At 43.5% G+C, this 13,704-nt stretch overlaps 1 protein-coding gene and 2 long non-coding RNA genes across 4 annotated transcripts in view; 2 read left to right on the plus strand and 1 right to left on the minus strand.

Annotated features, from left to right (window-relative positions):
• Positions 1 to 3,248, minus strand: part of LOC147752095 (uncharacterized) — a 50,044-nt gene extending 46,796 nt beyond the window's left edge. For both annotated transcript variants that reach the window (XR_015315041.1, XR_015315042.1), the window contains exon 1: positions 3,155 to 3,248. This is a non-coding gene — a long non-coding RNA (uncharacterized LOC147752095). The remainder of the gene's footprint in view (positions 1 to 3,154) is intronic.
• The window catches only part of trol (terribly reduced optic lobes), a 236,070-nt gene that overhangs the window by 54,820 nt on the left and 167,546 nt on the right, over positions 1 to 13,704 (plus strand). The window lies entirely within an intron of this gene.
• Positions 12,145 to 13,704, plus strand: part of LOC111270712 (uncharacterized) — a 45,771-nt gene continuing 44,211 nt past the window's right edge. Inside the window, exon 1 of the long non-coding RNA XR_002686426.2 lies at positions 12,145 to 13,182. This is a non-coding gene — a long non-coding RNA (uncharacterized LOC111270712). The remainder of the gene's footprint in view (positions 13,183 to 13,704) is intronic.

A 13,704-nucleotide genomic window follows, 5' to 3' on the forward strand; every position in this document is an offset into this window, starting at 1 on the left:
ACAGTCAACCTCATAGGCAACAATTGCAGACGCGAGAGCTACAGTTTCGGCTAAGAGACATTGGGGAGGGAGACTAAAAGTAGCTGACGTAACGGTGACGATATAGTGGTCAGGCAGCCATATTCCGATAATATACGTACACACACATAGGTTCTAGTGGACGATCTAGACATCGTTCCCGTAACAGCACTACTTCAAAGAACTATATATAATACAGTAACGATACTTTTTTGGGGACTAATGGTATCAAAGACCAACGTGGGACGATAAGAGTGGGACGATAGTGAAATACAAATAAACACAAGACATTCGAGCTGAAAATAAATAGGGCTTGATCATTTTTTTGAGCAAAAAAATCCTAAAAACTATTACAACATGGTCGATGTCATTGGAGGGCTAATCTACATTATTGGCGCCTATTATCGTTGTTGGAAGCAGCAATTATCGAACGTAAAATCGAAAATTAATTTTACTGATTAATGTTTACTAAAGTATAGAGCTGATCTCTTGAACAAATGTATCATGCAAAATTGAATTGTAATATACGTGGAGGATGTGCTGTGTGTGATCTCATCAAGGCGGCCTATTTACGTACCGTCTTTAATTAATACATTCTAAATAATGCCTTTGTTTCGTCTCATGTTCGCTTCTTTTACAAATAAAGGTTCTATCTAGACCCATGTTGGACGTAACATAATAAACAAAAGGAAACGGTAATTAACTTTTCTAAGGTACTGAAGGACACGTAGCTACTATAGTGTAAAGACGATTAACAGTAGCGTATTATAGAGAAAAGAATGTGCATAATGAGAGCAGAAATACATCTAGAGTGCTGTTTCGGTCTCTAATGTAAGGCCTGCATGATTTTTAGTCTATCGATAGGCTTTCAATGAAAAAGAAAAATAGGGGACAGGTTTATTTGAGTCACTGCAATATCTCAATCAATTTTCTCAAACGAAAAGTAAGTTGGCTTCTATAATATTGTACTTAACGTTAGTAACATCTATCGGTTGAGGTTCAATCATCATTAGTTGGTTCATCGGGTGGACCACCAATTATTGGTGAAGGACAAAACTCTTTCCAAGATCATGTCAGGTCATCGTTATTGAATATAAAAAGCTTAATTTCTCTATGTGAAGTCCACGTCCATTAGGCCCATATCTATTGTGAATATCATTTAACTGAACGTATATAACAAGTGTATAGTCACGTGAAAAGAGCAAATGCTTATTAGCCCTTGTCCCAGAAGCCCCATTCGTGGTCTGTAGTTGAAAGCCACAAATTTAATATCTGTCTCATCATAATGACATAGCATATTTTTAGGACAGTTTTACGCTAGGACTTTGTGCGATCCCTCTGGAAACTGGAAACCGTTGCTTGAAGTCCAATCTTCCTCCGTCCAAGATAGCTAATGATAGTGACGTCGGCGACCTAGACACCTTAATATACAGTTAAGTAGCAGAAGTTTTGTAGACTCGGACAATTCTATGAGATTCATAGGCTTTTATAACAACTTCGATCGAGACCCCGAGCCTGCGACTATGAACCAATTCGCTTCGCTAATACTTCAAATTGGATAACTCTGTGTTTATACTAGTTATTACTAGTTCTCGCTGTTTTTTAGCTGCTTTGAGTAAAAGCGGAGTTGTCTCGACAACCATTTGCCTATAGCATACCGCGAGCATCTACGTAGAAGATTTCAAAATGAGTTGCTATCAATAGACCTGATCGGAGTCCTGGCACAATAAGGCCGGTGCTTGAGCTAATTACCTAGGCCACAGTAGAATTAATTAAAGACAATGATTCATTCCTATATAATGGCAATTGTAGTTTTTGTATTAGTTTCGTAACAGATAGTAATCTTTAGGTATGTTTGCTGGCATTTGCTTACGCATTATTAGTTCACGGAAATCTTCACTAACCCCTTCGCTGACACGGTACAAATATAGGTTCAAGCGTAGGTACGCTTGCCTTGCGACTTGATGACCGTGCCCTCGGGTCGCTTAGCGTCAACGATAACGCGGTTGATTAGGCGGACGCGAGCAGAAAAGTTGCTATTAAAAATAAGTTAGCACAAACATTCATTTGGACGATGTTATAGATACTTGTAATTACTGCTGTAATCATTGCTAAAATGCTGACATTCTACCGCTAACGCCGAGATCCAAGCAAAAATTGTTTTCGAACCCCTCGTATTACCAGAGCTGAACATTTATACAAAAAACTGAACATTTATAATCCTCGGATCAATAAACGTATTCATACAATATTATCCTTTAAAGTTGATGACACTTGTGATCTATAAGAAAGGGTTTGTGTACCCCTTATTGTGTATCAGCTGTCGACTCATAATGAGAAACGAAGGCTAGACAGGTTTAAGAAATGCTGACATTCTACCGTCTTTGTCACTCTACTATTGCTCTATGGTACATAAAAAAAGCGACGGCTAAACCAAATGTCTCCTTGGAGCTTTGAATAGAAAGTTTTTTTAATCTCCGAACTCACATATAAAGGCCTAGTTCGCTCGTAGTTGGTAGGAAAATGGCCTACCGTGCCTGTTGACCGTCCCTGGTATATATTTTCACCTAGTATCTAACTGCGCTGTCTAGCCGTTGCACGGGTGGCCTACAGCGATTTGTTTCGTTCGAAAGGCCACTGTAGTGGACATGGGGTACGGTGTTACCTATTGACACTAAGGACAAGTTGAGTTCGAATGAAAATGCCCGTCACGGTACTAGGAGATCAACATTAGGTAACATAAAATTAACTGATACCGTAATTTATCGAAAAATATCATTTTCGGTCAATGCGAGATATGTTATCGTTGTATTTGTAAAAGCTCTTGCAACTGATAAAATTTTTAAAAGTGCTCAAACCACTGCCAGTTATACCGAAGGGTTTCATTCGAATACTACAAAATACGAGCGGCGCGTTTTCGATTACCTGCGCTAATCGTGCCGCACTTCACGTGTACATACGCAGATTCACAGTATCAAACGTACTTCATGGACGTGTAGGATGTTCTTTAAGATTACCTGCACCCCTTTGAAATTGATTATCCTACTTAAGTCATTATCGACAATACAAAGCAGCTACTAAATACAGACATAGTACGACCAAATATTGTTGAGGCTCAGTTCTCAGCAGCACTTACCTTGGTAGACATCAATTGGCATCTGCTGTCGTATGTAGAACTCGAAGTTCCCCACGTCGACTATTATATCTGCATCGTGTCTTACCGTGACTATACGATAGTCCATTCAAGCCCATTCAGCCTGTACGATAGGCTGAGACACCCTTTCACGCGCTCTCCCCTCTACAGCGTTCTACACTAACATATAGCACTATGCCAGATCTGCCTGCCAAGACAGCCCTGCACTTCTTTATGACAATGATCTGCGCCCTGCCGTTTTCAGGCGGCTGTGTCCAGTGTCCATGTAAATGTGCGCCACTTCGGACTTTTTGCTCGTTCCAACTGCCCCTGGCATACCTTTCGTTTGACTACTTTCCGCTAGCCGTTTCTGGGAGCAGCCGTCCAATAGTGACCCCCAAGTGCGACAGACAATACAAAAGAGTATTTATGAACAAATATCTTTTCAGCGACAGCGAAAGCAATACGTCCTTATCGAAGCGATTTCAAAGTGATGCAAAGAGACTTAACGGAGAGCAAAGAGAACGTATGATTTTCCCACGTCCGAAAGCGAATGAGCTGAGTCAAATGGCCCCACTCAACGAGTGCGACTTAAGGATGTTACACCCGTATTCATCAAACAGTATCATTAAACTGGCGGCTCAGGTGCCAAAAGCGACAGCCGAATCCGGCACGATTGTGGGGAAAATGTCCTGCCAATAGAAACTTCACTAATAACATAGATATTACTATCATTAGAAGTTGCAGATGTAACAGTTCTGCCAACAATATGCATGTTGCAGGAGGCGACGGCGATCAGATACAACGAGGCTCGTTTCACTTTTGTCCGGGGGCTTAGACCTGTGCATATATATGTTTCCAGTGTTATAAATACACCGAACTCGAGCCAATATACAGGAAGAGACAGCCTCCGGCGCATAGTCTTAGGTGCTGTTATTTTATTGTCTTATAGCATGTTTACAATGGCTAGAGGTGTGAAGCAGTAATGGTGGAGCCCTGAAGGCAGTACCACAAGTAGGATCATCAGAGTGCTTTTTGCAGATTGAATCAAGTACTAGGACACATATACACGAGGTGTCAGAGGGATATAGGCACATGGTAGCGTTTGTTTCAATCAAAACTGGTCAACTCATTTTTAAAATTAAATTCGATGACAATTTTTAGACTTGTCAGCATTATATGAAGGAAGGAGACGCAAGAGTAAACAAACCGACGGCCTACTGTTACCTCTTTCGACCTTTCTGCAATTAATACCAGCCAAAGTAACACTAGCGGTAATGACCTTGGCCTTGAGCAGCTGACAATATTTACTGAAAATAAAAGGAATACATTCGTAGAAAAAAGAATAGGAATAAACGTCACAGTGACATGTTCGAGGATTAGCAGTAGCAGGATGCAACATAAATGAACAAATCAGCTGGCAATTTTATGTCAGACCAAACACAGGCGCCAAAAACATTTTGATATTCATGGTATACATACATTATCTTGTTGTTATAATGGCGGTGACTTTATTCCTTTTTATTATTATCATCTGCCAACAGAAAATCGCCCGGCTACGTTTTATCCAGTCTCATTCATTTTTAGGGGTAGAATGTTGAAAGTCCTGCACTGATCGTGGGGGAAAAAAGCACTAGCTTTAGCAATATCGATAGGAATGCGGAAGCATAGACATGGGTCGCCTGCGCACACATTATATTTGTAAATCATAATAGAATTATTAGTCATTTAAAAGCTGCCGCTTAAAAGCGAATCGTGCTCTGTCTTTAGGCAGTTTCAGGCCATCAGACTACAATGCACAGTCCGATAGGGTATCCATCTTTCATTTGGTGAAAAGTCAGCCCGATCATAGAGCACCCTCATTTCCGTCTCTTTCCACCTACAGCTTCTATTCACTGTTGCTACGTCGATCACCGCTGTCTAATAGCCGCGGCTCTGTTGCTTTACAGCGTACGCTTTCCCTACATTCAGGCGTCTCTCTTTTGGTCTAGAAATTCCCTCGTTAGAGACGGGCGCAGCCAGTGAAGTCTTGCTGTTAATGACGACGTTGTGGAAGAAGCAGGGCACCCTAGGCTGGGACCAGTTCTTCCGTCGACTTTCCCGACAGTCGAGTTGAAACGGAGGTCGCTAGCGAGTTTTGGTAGACTGCGTCGCTTCAATGCGCCACCACCTTCGACGACTGCTACGACAACGGCCTCCTGCTGTTGAGTTGACGACGATAGCCGCCGCAGACGCCAACATACCTCTACTCACTCGTCTTCTAATTTTTAAGGTTACACAGGCAGCTATTTTACCCACAGTAACGTCAGCACTCCATTCGATATTCCCACTTGAGATCCGAAAGAAGCTTTTTCCTTGCTTGAAGCCCCTTCTATAGGCGCACCCATTTCCGCTATGTTGCCTCTTTTCAGAAGTCAACCTCTTATTACGAGACGCTTAGGCTCTTTTTTTCCCCGTTGCTAAGTTTCCCGCCATTGAATGAGCGACGGCTTTGCCATTTAAAGCCGGCTTGGCCGCGTATATTGTGAAAGAGAAGCTGCCTTTGGCTTAGCAGAATTTTTAACCTTTTTTTGGTTTGGAATGGGGATATACGATGCGTGAAGAGGGAAAGGCTTTCGTGGAAACGGCGCTGGAGAGCCGAAGCGGACTGCTGTCGTTAGTTGTTGGTCGTTTGGCCCGTCCCCGCATTTGTTCGGTCGTCCACTTTTGTTCTGATTAGCGCATTTTCTGTAAGCTTTTCAGTTGTCCTTAGTGCTTCTTAGCTGCCAGTCGGCGTTTTTCGCAAACACATACGGCTTTGTTCGTACAGAAGTACAGGCACGCATAGAGCCTGTACGTTCCTGAACAACCTTTCGCAGAGACTGGCCACACAGTCTGGGCTTGTGCCAAGCAAGGCTGACTCCGGCGGCGCCTTTCATCAGTCCATAGCCGGGAAATTAGGCATCCCTCTGCAAATGGGAACTATCTCTCTGAAGCACGGCACACAGAGGCACAGACAGACGCATTACCTCTCTTTAACCATTTCTTATCTCTTCACGAGAGGTACCGAGTATCGGTGGCGGCGGCGGCGGCAGCGGGAGAGTTCTATATTCAGTTGGACTCTGCGTGTTGAGAAATAGCGATCAAAGTAGAGTTGAATCAGGGATCTTGTGTGGCTGGCTTCCTTCCCTTTAAATCCTTCTACCGTCTGGGTCGGCACCTTCAGCCAGGAAGTAGCTGTCATGAATTCGAGTCACTCAGGTACAACAGTCGACGGCAACGGTGTCAACGGCAAAATTGGCGGACCGTTCGCTAGCTTCTCCTAACTCCAGTTTTTGCTTCCCATCCGACTGGAGTCCGAAAGCCAACAGCCCGCAGCCCGAAAAGCTTCAACGTCATCGTCCTTGTCCGTGTCGATATCGACTATGAAATAGTTGTCATTGCTTGTATCGCTGTACTGTTGTTGCCAAGCCGCAGATCTATTGGGACCGCTACTGCTACTGCTACACGTTCATTTGATTTATACTGAAATTCAGAGCATTGGGTAAAATGCAGGAGATCAGTGATGGTGGGAAAAAGGTCTTTAGCAAACGACAACGGAACCCATTAGAAATAGTCCGCACATCTGAAACATTCGTTTCCATTTTGAATGGACCCCTCATCGTCATTTTCTAGCGTTCATACAGAGCAACTTGCGCTAATTGCAGTTCGTGAATATGAAATTAGACATTTTATTCGTTTTAGGTTTAGACTCTTCTGGTTGGCAGATAACATGAATTGTCGTAAAGCGTTTCGCCTCGTACGCTCACACACATCATTGGCATTAGTGACATTAATTTTCGATTTTTGACTAAACTACCCTTCTACTGACAATTAGCAACTTATCCAAGTAATAGAGATTTTACCTAATGCGTCTACACAAACTGACAGAATCGCCAGTAGAGTAAGTTCCATGATTACTTGACCAGATTGGGGGCTGGAAAAACTTGTAACAATATTGTTTAGATCTAGTTATACAGATTCCTTACAGAGAGACCATTAATTCGCCGAGAGCGCCAACAAACATGCTTACGGCCTGCTTTCTTATTGTTTCAATAGTCTACATCAGATTGCTAAGCAGGTATAACTGTCACTGTGGCTATACTAGTTTTTGAATCCGGAGAAGACAACTTCAGCCGAGCAGGCCATTAACAAACGTAACGAGTCCTACAGATTGTTTCAACCCATAGCGTGTGCATCTAACGTGCGTAAGCGAACGACTCAGGGGGCACATTGGGGGCTTACATTTTTCTTTTGGTACTCAGGTAAGCCGAGCTGCCGCTTTGAGTGCAAACTTCTCGGTTGCTTCCATTAGGGGCGTGATCGTAACTACTGCAGGAACGGTCCTATTGCAATGAGTCTCCTTAGTGGGTTCTAGTATTACGTGATTTGTTCGCAGCGTACAGCAAAGAACTATTCCTTAAGGTTAACTAGGAGAGAAGAGGTGATAACGTATGCAGGCGACACGCTGTGCCACGTTTGTTCGGTAACAGATACGGACGTTCGTATGTGGGAGAAGGGTCTCAAATGAGTACGGCTTAGCGTGTTAGTCGATTGAAGTTAGTATAAGCGTATGAGCATCATCGAGCATAAGTGCAACCAAGCTGCGATACGGTTGCAAAGGTGTCTCTCTAATGCGAAAAAAAAACAGCTGGGAAAAGTGAAGCTGAATTGAGGATCAACCAGCAAGATAGGTGTTTCGCACTTCAGTTATGTGCAGCCTTTAATGGAAAGAGAAGTCGATTAGTTACACGCGACATCGCGAGGGATGTTATGTATTGAGGTTCGTGATGGGATCGGGGGAGAGGTAGGTGTGCATTCCGAAAGAAATTACGTCCACGTTCGGTTGGGTATCGAAGCCAGTACATTGAGAAGCATCTTACAACGCTGCATTACAGCATAGTATCGAGACACCATAGGAATCGATTTTCAAACATAGAGCAAATTTCCTTACTAGTTGCACGATACGATCTACATCAGATATAGAGACCAATTTCAAACCGCCACTACGGAGCAAGCCTCGTGTCAATGCTGTTATAAACATTTATATTATTTGAAGATCATTTTTAATACTCAATGTTTTTTTCCTGTTTCTCAGATGTTTGAACGAGATAGAATGTGAAAATCTTTATAGTTTAGGAGCAGTAGTCACTGTCGGTGGTTGCATGAATATCATAGGCTGAAGACAGCCCAGTTGCCATGAAGAAAACAACAGAACTTGCATAGCATAATTGATCGGTATTACGGATTTTATTAGCACCTGCCGAGCGGCGGAAATTACCATGCCTTCACGGTACAAAAGCGTTGTGACAGTTCTTCAATGTAAGACTTCGCATATAAACTAAATATACAGAAAAGACAACGTCACAAGGTAAATGACGGTTTTTATTGAACCTTTTAGCAATTACACGGGAGCATATCAGACGAACGTAGACAGCTTTAAAACGAATGATGCAACGTTAATTTATGGATACATACAGCTGCTTCGATAATATGCGAGGAACGCAAAGGTAATAGCAAGCGATAGATTGTTGAATACGTAATTGTCGACTTTTTTAGCTTGTATTTGACATGTACATGGGCTGCCTCTGTGGCGATATAGCGATAGCTAGCCCTGTGAGAAATAAGCCTAATTAATATGTTAGATAGATCCACCCAAAAAATTGAATTTCTTGTAGTACGTTTCGGAACCCAGTTGCTAGTCATGGGTTCGCACTGTGCCGTTCGAGTGACTTTCTGAAAAAAGACTCTCGGTGACGACTATGCTGATAGAAACGTTGTGTGTTCCGCAAATTTGTACCCCGGTTTTAGCAAACCGTGAGTGAAGTCATTGTCAGATCATCTATGCATTAATGGAAATAGATGTACATACTCAGAGCCATTAGGGCTGCCGGTTCAGCGTTACCTTATAGGTTTCGGCAACCTGCGGTTCGCGCCTTGGCACAGCTGCAAATGTGTTTAGAACTATGGTATACTCGAGCCTTTGTATCGACCGTTTAAATCTCTCCAGTTCCCATTGACGATACACAGCTGCTTCCCGTTGTCCCACTTCGCTGCATGCAGACGAAACGTGCAAGATTTATTCCAGTTCGAGATAGTATCTGACACGTCAAACAATGTTTGTGAATGCTCTGCTTTCCATTGTATCGCACGCGTACAATGTTATTTACTGTAAAAATGCAGCTTTGTCAAGACGGGTAATATAGGCGATATCAGTCAAGTAGTCTGATAAAACCACCTGACCAAAATTCACTAATCTTGTTGAATATTAAACCTTCGTTCAAATGAACGCTAATGTGTATATCTAAGGCAAGCGCCTTAGCACACCGATACCCAGTAAACAATGTGTCGCCTGAATGATTGCCACCCTATCACTTCAAAACACCACACAGTGTTATAGGTGGGTACAGATTATATACGCATGCGTATACATGCCTGGTTTAAATATTTGACAAGACTTCCCTGAGGATATGCGTGGAAACGCTAACCAGTTTTGAACGTTTGAGATATTGAACCTAGTACGCGTTATATCCACCCGTAATTCTGTCTGCCGTACGGTCTGTCATGCTAATACAGGCGTTAGGACGATAGGACAGCGACTGCCGTTTGCCAGATTGCCTGTACGAGGAGGGTTTCACGCAGTCAGTAAGAAAGGTCGTCAAGGCGTAGTACGAAGAGCCTTGTGTTGAATTATCACACAATACTTTTACTATATAGCGTCTTGAATTTGAAGTGTTATTATCTTATTAATCATACTGTACACTGCGGCGCTGGTAATTTCCTTGGTACTTTCTTAATGCTGTTGCGTCATCTGTCAACGGCTGGCGTAAATCCTGTGGAGCAAACGATATTTAGATGTTTCACCATGAAGTAAGTTACGAAGGAAATAAGAAGCTAATCAAAATAAAATCTATCGAAACAAGAAGGATGGTGTGCTATTGTACGGCCTCAGGTCTTTACGTATCATCCCTGTATTTGAGAAGGAACGGTCATTTCCGTCCAGCATTGCTTCTTTCTCGATGCAACAGTGTGAAATATATCATAACTGGGGATGGTGTTTTTGTTTTGTTGAGAATCCTCACGCCCAATATTTGATGGTCCTGTAGAATTTTCGTTAATCGCCTAATTTTCCTCACACAGAATCGCCAAGTCCTTGCGAACTTTTGCCGTTACCGCTAGTGTCCGTTCTGGCTGGCGCACGCCGTTTATAGAAACCAACCACATCGCCGCTGTCTTTGTTCGTGAGACGTGTCTCCTGGCATCGAGTTCCGTTTCGATTTGTTCCACTGAATTTTCCCTGGCTTCTTTACGCGTTCTGCCAGATCGGCTGTCCCTCTGTGATGACATAACTCGCCCTTTTTGCCTGAGCTCCACGCTCCTTACCATGGTCAATAACGTAACTCTCGCCTTCCCTTTCCGCTGGCTTCCCTGCTGCCGTTCCAATAAGTACCTCCGGTTCTGCTAACAGGGATTTCCCTCCAGTACGAGTCTAGTCGGCTATCGCGCACCAGGCAATTCAGTCATGCATAATAGCGCTGACGAAAGGAAAACTCGATAAGTATGCCGGCGTCCGGGAGATCGCAGAGTAACCATAGCGTACCCTTGACGTGCATAGACCTTTTGCGAAACCCACATTTAGTGTATATGAAGACCTATATGGTAATTGTTTCTTAGCGATGTTTGGGAGAGTGGTTAACTCCGCTCTGCATCCTTGTAATAGTAGCTACGGTGCAATTAATCGAGTCGGTTTTTCCGCAGCCTGGGTCGTCTGCGCGAAGCTAACTTTCTTAAAGTTCAGTAAGAGATAGAGGGCGCAGTGTCAACAGTTCTTCATAGCCCGTTTGAGCTTTCACGAAAGAAGGTTGCACTCATGTCTCGACCGTATGTGTATGAAAGAAACATGGGAAGGTCGAAGAAACGCTTTCCCCTAGTCAAAGGTTAAGAAAGGCAGATGTTGAAAGAAAGTGGGATAGTAATGCCAGAAGCGTTTGTCATAGACTGCAGATATATGATAATTTCAGGTACTTCACCTATATTACAGGTTTAAATTGCTAAAGAGCGGTAAATCGGCAACGGTGTGCCTGCATGTCGGGCCCGAAAATTTTCAAATTTGGCCACAGGTCTCAAATATGAACATAACAATTACTTTCTTCCAGGCCTACATTGCTATTTATCAAACACTGTTTACAGTTTCTAGATATATATATCTGCTCGCATTTGTGTCACCAGTGGTTTTAAACAGTCCGAAGATTCCTTTAACACACATTTATCATTAACATATTTATCGTCAACGCTGTATTACTGTGCAGACTTGTCAAGTTTTATCTATTGAATAACTACCAAACTTTACTACCGTATTTATTTACACATTTCGTTGCCTATTAATAAGAATTACTATTATTTAGTGCTTGTACTTTTTTGTTTTTATACTGAATATCGGTGAATAGATTTTTTTCTAAGCGACATTTCTTTCTTGTCAAACCGTTGTCCCGAATGTCAAATGGGGTTAAGCGCGTTTTCTACCCGCCGGGTTGAAATGGGGTAGGGTAAAAAAAATTACAGAGAAAAACAATTCTAACGATGAAGGTCCAGCATTTGCCGAGGTAGTGCAACGTAACATTGTCGTTAGCGTCGCTTTGTTCTACCAACCTAAGGTTTCTGATCTTAAAGGGCAATTTGGAATACGAAGCAGCTAGATGAGGTTGAGGTTGAGGTTGAGGCTGAGGATAAGCGGTTGGGGACGCAAATTTCAACCCAAAGCCAGAGACTCGGGCTGACTGCTAGCTGGTGAGCAGCTTTTCCACCTTCGTCTCGATCATCTCTAATCTTCTGCTCATCTTGTTTCTTGTTGCCCTTCTTTCCACCTTCGTCTCCGTCGCCCTCTGTTTCTCCTCGTTCATGCTGTATATTCAAACTGGCATAAATCTTCTAGTTTTCGGTGCTGGCCTCGATGACGATGACTGCGGCCGTGCGTATAGTTTTAGCGGAGTTGTCTTCGTCATTGTGACAGACTCACTAATATGCTAATTGATGAATATAATATGCTGCGACGGACGAGACGACGAAGGGCACCAGCAGGCGACGGGATGACGCATACGTGGCCGTTCGTCGCGTATTGCGATTACTGTGTTGTGTCGTGGGACCTGCCAGCGAACTGCTGCCTTCTTGGAGCAGCAGATATCTGCACTGGTTAGACGTGAGACAAGAAACAAGATAAATTTAGGAAGAAATCGTATGTAAAAACAAAGGAAGAAAAGGCAGTGCGAGAGAGCAAAGGCTAGAAAAGCGCTGTAATCGCCAGTGCTGTGATGGAGAGCGCGGTAGTGTCCTGTGTATGTTTCTGTGCCTGTGGAAGCTGTACGGGACGTGGGTGCCAACCCTTTGTGATGACGACGCCTGGCCAGCCAGCCAGCCAGCCAGCCACAAGCTCGCGAACGGAGGGAAGCTAAAAACTATGACAGTAGCCGCTGTTTGTATTGCTACGCTGGTGCAGTGGAGCGGCCAATAGTGTGGTAGTGGTGGCGGCGGCGGCGGCGGTCATGGTGATGACACAGCAAAAATGACTGACATTCACTAACAGTTCCGCTGACTGGACAGACATGTGTCGCGCACCAGTGCGATGTCTTCGGCTACTGTTACCGCCGAGGCTCCGAAGAGGCAGGCAAATATACAAGCAGGAAAATCAGCCTGGCATAATACGCGGGCGTCCGCTGAAGCTAGGTAAAAAGAAGTTAGGATCGTTACTCGCAAGCCGTCGCTTTCGCTCGCCGTGACGAAAAGGTTCAGCGGCGAAAAAGCCGTTCTCTTCATTCGATCAGCCGTTTGCTAATTGTACCCATAAACGTGTTTGTACGCAAACCGATTAGGTGTCTGTCGCGTTCAGTATAAGCGTTGGGTTGGGCAAGCAGTGAAAATCGAGGACGATAAAGAAAGCGTGAGAAAATAGAAACCGAAAGTAGGAGAGGGACGGCAAAAGCTCAGCCAAAAAATGCGCAAGTCATATTTCTTGCCAGGTGAGTAAACGAAGGCAAATAATAATATCTCTTATAGCATAACTGCTATGCGGTGAGCAATGACATTTCAGCGATTCTACCGTATGGAATTTGGCTTTCATCATCACTTCACTTGTGGGTGCGCATTTATCATGACTTTGCCCAGAATACCTCGTTCAGCTACCCGTAGACGTTTCCCAACGATGTCAATTTTGAGAAAAACTGCAGCTTAAAAGTTCATTGAGTCAGCTAGCTAACTAACTAGATGCGATGAAGTTACTGTACGACGGTCTCAGGACCGGGACGAACAGTCTAGTTAAGGTAATGTTACTACTACCGAGCAATGTCAAAGTCCGCTCATCGAAGAAGGTGCGGTGGACATCTGTGTCGACGATCGAGTAATTGACTAGGCAATCCTATCTGCTCTATTCACTCGCCTATATCTCTAGATTTTAACCAGGCATATTGTACGGGAGTGATGTAAGTTAACGAGTGTAGAGTGCTTTACCCCTGATCTTGACTATGGAAAACTGTGTGAGTGAA

Source organism: Varroa jacobsoni, unplaced genomic scaffold, assembly GCF_002532875.2.
Source record: "Varroa jacobsoni isolate VJ856 unplaced genomic scaffold, vjacob_1.0 contig00062, whole genome shotgun sequence".
In the NCBI taxonomy this organism is placed as follows: Eukaryota; Metazoa; Arthropoda; class Arachnida; order Mesostigmata; family Varroidae; genus Varroa; species Varroa jacobsoni.